We start from the raw sequence: 9,514 nt of genomic DNA, 5'->3' as shown, positions 1-9,514 counted from the left end.
CGGCTCCTCCTAGGAAAGCCCACCAGGGGGCTTGTGCAAACAACCTGTAAGAGTTCCTGAGTTGGGCTAAACGGTCCGAACCCCTGGAGATTGGCTTCTAGAAAAGCAGAAAGGGCACCAGGGACAGTCCACACAGTGGCAGAGGGATAGGCTGCAGACCAGAGGATTTGGTGGACTGACATGAAAGGCTGAGCCGAGAATGACCAATCCCAGCCAGTGATGATGATGATCTGTGTTAAAGGAGAATTTCCTTGAGGTCAGACATTTCATTTTCCTACCAGTAGACGATGGGATGTTCTCAATTATGGTCAATTCTCATTATCCGAGGTAGTTATGTTCTACAAAGTTACTGTGAATACCGAAGTAGCTAATACTGAACCATTGCTCTTAGGGGAAAATGCAGGGTTAGGTTCCCGTGAGTCTCTCTGGCCACAACATTTTCATCAACTGATTTATGCATAACCTTGTTTTATGTATATTTCTGCTTAACAGCAACTTATTTAATATACTGCTGATTCCTTAACACTGAGCTCACAGCCAACAGCACTATAAGTCATGCCTGAAAGAAGCTTATCTAACACACGTATTTTCTCCATAAGGCACATCACAATCTCTTGTGCTTAGGAGCACCAGAGAGCACGTTGGCACTACGCTTGGGGGCCATTATAAACCGTGAAATCACCAAGAAAAAGCATAAAAATGCGGAAATACTAAACAGGCTGCAAAAATGACTCTCGTTTACAGTATGAGAGCTGAAGCAAGAAGACAGAGCATTGCCTGTCTAGAGCTTGTTCCACCTCAGCCGGGAAGAAGTGCTTTGGGTGGTGCAAAATTTCCACTGCTCTGTGATACATGTGCCTGCAAAAGACTGGGAAAGCACCTTGAGTATTGATCTTGAGGTCGCAAATAAATTTTAGCAAGTAGGTGAATTCGCAAATACAGTATCTGTGAGACTGAAGATACATTGTACATAGTTAATGAATTTCCACTACTTCCTTCTTCTGTCCTGCTGGTCATATTCCTTTTTTTCTTCAAAGGCCTGCCTACCCTATCAAGGGAGGCTTTGTTGATTTGCAACCTGCCTCTGATCACAGTGTTCTGTGCTCAATTTGCAGAACACTGTTTGAGATAAATCAGCCAATCAATCAATTACCTAATCAACCAATACTAACGAAGTATTTTAAGGCACCCAACAGAACTTTTGGGGGGTATAGTGGGAAATAAATAAATATAAAAAGCAATGCCTTCCAAAAAGGAGTTTACTATTCTCCAGTAATTGAGAAGAGAAATCTAATATGTGAAACAAAGGCAAATTCTGCCAAACAGTACCTAGGACTAGTTTAAATGATTGTAGCACACTTTAAGTGTTGTAGATTCCTAGAAAAGGCTACTCATGGGGGCTTTGAATGAAACTTTCCTGAGAAATACAATAGAAATTTCATAGGACTTTAAGGAAGACAGAGATGGAGAATGGGTGGAGGAAGTATTCAGGATACATGAATACAGCCCGAGGAATGGGCATAAGCATAGTATTGTTTTTTTGGTTTGTTTGTTTTTTGGTTTTTGTTTTTTCTAAATAAGAATAAAGAGATGGACTTAGCCAGGATGCTTGTGTATGAGGAGTCAGAAGTGGCAGAGCTGGATGCAAGCTCAGGTCTGCCTGGGGATGCTTTGTTCCTTACTCCAAGAAACATCTTATCAAAAACATTGACGGGACATTCCAGGTGGATTAACCACCACCAAACATTTTGCATCCTATTATTTGCCACATGCCTTTAGCCAGGATCTTAATCAAGGACTCCTTGATAATAGTAGATAATTTAGGGCAATATATTCAAGAGGTCATTCTGAAGAAGAGTCCAGGAAATGGGCCCTCAGGTAGTGAATTACTCCATAGGATTCTTAGTAGATTTCAATCACAGACAGCTTTCCAAGGCTAACCCACCCCCTCCACTTCAGCAGCAAATTGCACACCAGTGAATATCACGGTATAAACCACCCTACTTTTTTTCTTTTAAGGAATTAGTTGGTAAACTTTAGTACTCCTTTACTGGTATCAAATGACGGTTGTATCAGATTGTGTTACAAAGTTGCAGTCTTGACCTGTTGCACTGTAGCTGGGGCCAGATTCTTCAGAAATGAAAGCAAGCAAGTGCTTAGGGCAGTGCCTGGTGCCCCTCGGGCCTGTGTAAATGTTTGCCATTATTAGTGCAAAGACCAAGTCTCCTACAGTGCCCCATTTGTTTCTTTGTAAATTCTACAAGGCAGTGCAATGCCGGGAATCCCAGGGAACATAATCTGGTTTAGAACAAGTGGGCATCCAGGGTGACTGTGACTAATCTCACATCTTGGATTTGTAAGTGTCATTTATTGGGTTGGAACATGAGCTTGAGCATGCAGTCAGTCATTCTTTCAGCAAACACTGGTTAGGCACCTGCTATGTGCCAAGCACCGTGCTACAGGCAGGGACGCAGCAGTAGTAGGAATGAAGTAGTAACAGTCGCCATTCCTGCACGCTAGGCAGTGTGAGCCCTCTACAGAAAGGCATTAGGCGAGGCAAGCATCCTTATCTCCATTTTCCTGGGAGGAAATTGAGGCTTTGAGAAACTGAGCACTTGCCAGGCCATTGACCGCCGCAGCCACACCTTCCGCCTCCCCCACCAATGCGCTGACCAGTCCCCTGTACACCCTTACGGAACCTACTCTGTGTTGATTATTAAGAACTCAGCGAGACCCTGAGCATCAATTCAGCACATCTCACCCTCTCCCTAGAGAGCTCCAAGTGTGGAAGGGATCAGAGCGCACCCTTTCTGCTCCCAGGGGCACCTCACTCCCTAACACCTTGGAGTAGGTCGGAAGGAAAGCAAAGGAGACGCGAGAGGTGTCGTCGAGGGTCGATGTGCCTACGACGAAGAGGCTCCTCTGGAGACCCTTCCGTCCATCCCTACAGGATAATGCTGGGCCCGAGGCTGACCCACTCTTCCAAGCTGCGCTCTGAGTCGCCAGGTTTCTCTGCCTTCAAAGCCCTGCAGGACGGCCATACCAAACACCCAAACCTTGGGCAGGGACCAAACGGTCACTTCCCCGCCCTCCGGGTGCAGTATGCAAATCCGAGCACCAGGAAGTAGCTGGGACCTCTCGGCCGAGCCCAGAGACAGCCAGTTCCTCTCCCGCCGCGCCGGGCCGCGCCGCCGCTCGCTCCCGGGCCGTGGTGCCTCCGGGCCCGACGCGCTGCAGCCTCCAGCCCGCAGCCCCTCCCCACGCGGGTCCCCTGGGCTGCCCCGTCGCGCCCCTCCTCTGAACTCAGGTCACCGTGGAGCTCCGCCGCCGCGGCCCCGAAACTTTCACTGTGAGCGGGTGAGTCCCCCGGCGAGAGCCCTGGGGGTGGGCGCGGGCGCCGGGGCGGATGGTGCGGGGTCTGCGGCCGTGCCACCAGCTGGAGTCCCGGGCGCAGTCTGGGCTAGGGAACGGGGGAGGGGGGCATAGCGCGGCAGGGGTCACGGGCTGCTTTCTGGCCGCACCAGCGCCCAGCCCCGGCGCCGAGGGCACTCCAGATGCCTTCAGCCGGTGGGTGACCCGGCCTGGGCGTGCGAGGGCGCGGGGGCGGGCGGCTCCGCAGGTGTCCGCCGCTGAGCCGCGCAGGGGAGTGGTGGGAGGTGCGAGCGCGGGGACAGGCGCACGGCGGTGCTTCCCGGCTCCAGCTCGAGGGCCAGCAGCTGTCCCAGCTCTGGCCACTCCCGGCGCACAGCGGGGAAGCCCCTGCGTACGCGGGGCGGACGCTCGGCGGGGATCCTGGAGAGGACTCCTCAGGTTGCACAATCTGGTCTCCCCAGTGGGCCCTGAATCCCCAGAGGTGGGCGGTGGGGTTCGACCCGCGGACAGCGCCCTGCTCGGTGGCCCCGGGCAGGAGCGTGACGTCCAGGGGCCGCAGCAGAGGCTGGCGCTCACCCTCCCGCCGAGCCGGGCGCCCCCAGGCCTGCAGAGCAGCAGTCCGGTGCTTTGGCCGCCCAGAGGAAGCGGGAGTTATTTTAAGAATTCAGGGGTTGCCTTTCCTTCGCCCTGGGGGAAGGGCGTAGGCGTCAGTTCCCACTTTCTACGTTATCTTGGCCGGCTGTGGCATCTTCTCCATGCTGTGCATTTGTGATGTTCCCACTAACAGCCCGCCTGTCGTGTGGACCTGTAGTTCTGCCTTCATTTCTTTGTAATCCGTGCGTGTGTGTGTGCGTGTGTGTGTGTGTGTGTGTGTGTGTTAATTATCCCAAATCCACTCAACTTTGTCATCTCAGAATCCAGGCCTTGCAATTTTCTAGCTGTGCATGAAGGGGGCTCATTACTGAAATTTGATTTGGGTTCCTTCATCTTGGAGAGAGCATATCTGTCTCATGCGCTGGTTGGTACACATAAAGCCCCTGGTATGTACGAGGCAGGCATTTCATAAACGGTGTGGTTATTGTTATTTACTGCAACTAATTCTATCCGTATAAACGAGGCTCCTTGGTTCTTTTCAGCTTGGTGATTTCGAACCTCAGACTGCCGTATCTGATTTAGCCATCTGGCTTTACTAGTGAATCTGTTTAATAAATACATGAGGGATTTGCTGTGCCAAAGCAGGGCCTGGCAGTCTGACTGCCCAAGAAGTAGCCAGTAAAGATATTTGACTTCTGGTTTGTTGTCGGCCCCCACCCGCTGTAGGGATGTTTTCTCTGGACAGCCAGCACCTCCAGCGGTGCCCTGGGGATCGGGCACTGAAAGTGTGCCGGCACTTACTGAGCCCTTCCCAGGGAGGAGTGAGCTTTCCTGTAGAGGGTGGGTCCAGCTATTCCCTCCATTCTCATTTGGAGGTAAGGCAGTAATGTTTTGAGGCCTGAAGAAATTTCATTAGATCACACGAGCCTTTGATGACTGGGTCTCTCTGGATGTCAGTGGAGTGACTCTCTTCCCAAGTGAAGGGTAGAGGGCAGCGGATGTAAGAGAAGAGAAAATAGGAGATAGCAAACTTGAGTTTTGGCCTCTTCCACCATTTACCAGAGCTGTGATTTGGAATAAGCCACCTGGGCCATTTATGCAGCCCACATTTCCTTCAGAGCAGCACCCAGAGTTACATCACGATCTGTCTGCATGTTTATAGTCAGTATTCACCACTACAGTAGAAGCTCCATGAGAACAGCTTCATAGGTCTGTCCAAAACAATAGCCCCTGTGCTGTCTGTGCATCTACCACATAGTAGGTGCTCAGTCGAGACTACCTGGAAGGAGCAGGAAGGCCTGCTCTGACCTGGCCCTGTGCAAAGCTGAGGACGTAACCGAGATGAAGAGACAGGATGGTCTCTAAGCCATGTGGAACCTACTGGCCCTTTCTGTCCTGGTTTCCAAAAGGGGGATTTGAGGGTCTTTGTTGACTGTGAAGCTACCCAGCACTAGTGTTCTAAATGGGAATCCCCACTCAGCACTGTCTCACTGGAGGAGGGGTCCTGATGTGTTAGTGGTAAGATGTTTCCTGCAAAGGTAGTTGGCCCCATCCAGAAGACCCTCGTCATCCTAGAGTCATTGATGTTGCAAAGGTGTGTGGAAACTTTGCAATACCACCCACCTCCAATGGCTTCCTTTTAGCAGAAAAGTGGTCCAGCACAGTTTTTTGAACCAGTGACTTTCAAAGCCTCTTAGTTCCGTCTGTAGTATTTGTATTCAGAAATAAATCACCAAAGCATCCAAGATTCTGGTTGGTTCACATGAATATATGGAGTTACAAAATTAACCTTTTTATTAACCATATTAATTAACAAAATTAAACCATATTATCCATATACAAGCCTATGCTAATTTTCTAAATAAGAATACAATGTGTACATGTGCCCAGCACAGAACTTTGTTATAGCTCACTCATACTGATGATCTCTATGATACATGGATTAGTGTTAACATTGACGGGTCACCACGATCATTAGAACATTGATCAATGCCACATTGACAGTAGAGACGGCTGTAGACCTTTCCTGGGCTCTTCCTAGCAATGGTGCTGCTAACACCTTTCATTTGTTCAGGAGTCTGAAGCTTTCATGAACTCTGATTTGATCTGAACCTCTTGTGGCCCCTAAAGGATAGGCAAGGACAGGTCCAGAAAAAGAGGTTCGGGGACTTGTCCAAGGTCACTGGCCTGGTTAAGTTGCACCGTTGGGAGTAGTAGGTATGTTTCCTGGCTTTTCCCACTTGTCTACCTTTGGACCTGTAGCAGGTGCTCTATTACAGATTCTGCTTTACTTACAATGTGATTATGTCCCAATAAACCAAATCGTAAGTTGAAACTATTATAAGTTGAAAATAGATTTAATACGCTTAACCTATAAAACATTATAACTTAGCCCAACCTAACTTAAATGTGCTTAGAACACTTACATTAGCCTACAGTTGGGCAAAATCATCTAACACAAGGTGTATTTTATAATGAAGTATTGAATATCTTATGTAATTTATTAAATATTTTACTAAAAGGGAAAAACAGAATGGTTATATGGGTACTTGAAGTATGTTCTCTACTAAATGTATTTTGCTTTTGCACCATGGTAAAATTGAATAATCCTGAGTCAAACCATTATAAGTTGGGGACCATTTGCACTTAAAAGTAAAGAAACTAATTTATCATTTAATAAACATTTTAAAAACAGAACCACGAGGTAATTTTTTTCTTTTTGAGACAGAGTCTTGCTCTGTCGCCTTGGCTAGAGTGCAGTGGCATCATCACAGCTCATTGCCACCTCAAACTCCTGGGCTCAAGCAATCCTTCTGTCTCAGCCTTGGAGTAACTGGGACTACAGTCGTGTAATACTGCACCCGGCTAATTTTTCTATTTTGGGTAGATATGGGGATCTTGCTCTTGCTCAGGCTGGTCTCACCTCAGCTTCCCAGAGTGCCAGGATCACAGGTGTGAGCCACTGCACCCAGCCTCCTGGTAATTTTTTTTAATCACTTGGTAATTGTCTGAACTAAGTGGCTAACTGCTTGGGATATAGGAGCAGATGCACCATCAAGCTGGACACTTAAGTTGTCTTCTGGAAATGAATTTCTGTGCCTGTCAGCACTGCTTCCCGCTTGGCAGTGGGAGTGGAGGATCTCCAATAACTGCTAAGATGACATCTATACTGGCTGCTGTCCAAGCAGCTCTCGTGACTGCCTTGGGGGCTATCCGGTGCTTGTTGGTTGATATGGAAGTGCCCTAATAATACTTTTCAAAAGGACTCCCCCAGCCTCCACTAGAGGTACTGCCTCCTTGTGTGGTTGCTGTAAGAGTGAGAGCATCAGTCAAGGTGAAAATGTGAAGTATGGAGACAGGGCTGATAGAATGCCTGTTAAAACACATACCCCATTTTCTGAGCATTTGCAGTGTGCCAGGGGCCATTCTAAGCCGCTATTTCTATAATAGATATACACTGCCTCCCATCTTTTAAGGCTGATAATGAAGAGAACATGAAAGAGGAAGTTGGTTTGGTTTTCTACTTTTTTCAGTCAGAATACTGAAAGATTTCTTACAGCTGCCTAGTTTCCTGATACTTAAGTTGTGAAATTTTGAGTTCACTCTATCATCATTTCTAAAATTTATTTTGAGTAAGTTCCCATTTGGGGAAGACACCCAAGTATAGAAAATAGTATGGAAATCTGCCAATTGAGGAATTAGAAATTTTGTAACAGTCCAATATCTTTGGCTTAAGTTAGCTGGAAGGGCTCTTGTAATTTAGAATAGCAAGTTTAAATAATCACTTGGGTGATGTATTAAAAAGCCTCCTCCATGCTGACGAGTGCAGGGGCCAGTAATAGCCTTTTTTGTTTATTCTTGGGCTTTTTCTTCATTCTGTTCTATACTTCGTTTTCCTTCATTACTGAGTAAGCTGTCAGCTACCCTCATTTGCCACAAAGCTGTTTCTTGAAAGCTGTATTTACAATCAGGATATAGTTTTCATTGTTATAGAACTCTTCCAAAGTGTCCTTTTGTTTGTTTGTTTTGTTTCATTTTTAGAGCCAAGGTCTCGCTCTGGCGCCCAGGCTAGAGTGCAGTGGCATCATCATAGCTCACTGCAGCCTCAAACGCCCGGGCTCAAGCGATGCTCCTGCCTCAGACTCTAGAGTAGCTGGGACTACAGGCATGTACCTCCACACCTGGCTATTTTTTTCTATTTTTTAGTAGAGACAGGGTCTCACTCTTGCTGAGGCTGGCCTTGAACTCCTGGCCTCAAACGATCCTTCCACCTCTGCCTCCCAGAGTGCTAGGATTATAGGTATGAGCCACCGCACTGGGACTAAAGTGTTGTTTGTTTCACGGTGCTTTGTGAACCCTCAACAAAGGTCCAACGCCACTTCTCCCTCTCCCCTTGTCAGTTCTTTCTCTAAAATCTTACAGAACCTTCTTCAAACCAGGAACTGACATGAGATGAGCTGATCGTTTATGGGAAGCGATGATCAGTTAGTCTCATTACTGTAACTGTGCTCATTGTTCCTGTAGTGCTAAGATGCCTAAATGATGTCCTGTAAAATTACATGTGGGGATAAATTTACAGGATCCATTCGAGTGACTATTTCTCAATGGTCACGGCTCTGCTTTTGTTGAGTTGTAGAACATAGGGAAGAAGTCTTTACTGGCATAGCTCAGAGGGTTTTTTAGTCTGTCTCATTTCCTTTCTATAGTTCATGCTTTCGACAAAGTCAAATATTGCCTGCCTGCCCACACTCCCACCTTTCTGTGAGCACATAAATCTCTCTCACTCCTCGTTAGTGACACCAAACCTGATTGGAAGCTCCCTCCCAACACTCCTGTCTGGTGTCCTCCTTGCTCCCTGTAAGGGTATAGCATCTGGTGGGGAGCTCTGGCCACTCCGCTGGGCCACTGTGAGGTGCTGATTGGAGCGAGCAACGAGACGGGAGGGATGGGGCTGTCGTCATTCTGCCTCCAACTGAGGCTATGTCATCATCGTCTAGGTGTTTGGGCCTAGCGGGTGCCTCCGCTCTTCCTGGAAACGGTAACCCCCATGGGGTTGAGGGGAATGGAGAAGCTGGTCTCACAGGGGCCCTCTGGAGAGGGAGGACCACTTCTGCTTTCCACGGGGAAGCTGTGTCACGGAGAGCAGAACTGTAGCGGAGGCCACAGGGAGAAGGCCCTAGAGGAGGCCGGCGAGGAAGTGATACTTCCCCCTGCCGGGGTGAGGCCTGGCCCAGGTCTTTCGCCTGCAGCCCCACCTTCCTTGCCACCCAGCACGGCCCTTTCTTCAGGGTTCTCTCTACCACCTTCTGCTCTGTCCTTGTGCAGTCTGCCCCCGAAGGAGGGAGAGGGCGAGAGGATGAGCCCACAGTCACCGCCTTCTCTGCTGCTGTCTGTCCGCCACCGCCATGTTTGATTTTTCAGCAGAGGAAAGATGTACATTTTGAAATTCCCCATCATGGAAACTGTTACGAAACTTTAAGTAGCTATTTTGAAATCTTTTAATGTTCTGGCAATATAATAACTTCTTAATCCTAACTGCAATGGTTCA

The 9,514-nt window shown here is 48.1% G+C and overlaps 1 protein-coding gene across 2 annotated transcripts in view; it reads left to right on the top strand.

Moving 5' to 3' along the window:
- The first annotated feature begins 3,242 nt into the window (after window positions 1-3,242).
- Window positions 3,243-9,514, top strand: part of LYN (LYN proto-oncogene, Src family tyrosine kinase) — a 113,749-nt gene continuing 107,477 nt past the window's right edge. For both annotated transcript variants that reach the window (XM_069465579.1, XM_069465578.1), the window contains exon 1: window positions 3,243-3,357. The gene's annotated coding sequence lies outside the window, so the exon portion shown is untranslated. The remainder of the gene's footprint in view (window positions 3,358-9,514) is intronic.

The sequence above is a fragment of the Eulemur rufifrons genome, chromosome 3 (assembly GCF_041146395.1).
Source record: "Eulemur rufifrons isolate Redbay chromosome 3, OSU_ERuf_1, whole genome shotgun sequence".
Lineage (NCBI taxonomy): Eukaryota > Metazoa > Chordata > Mammalia > Primates > Lemuridae > Eulemur > Eulemur rufifrons.
The sequence above is the reverse complement of the archived record's forward strand: the minus strand, read 5'-3'. Positions and strand labels throughout refer to the sequence as shown.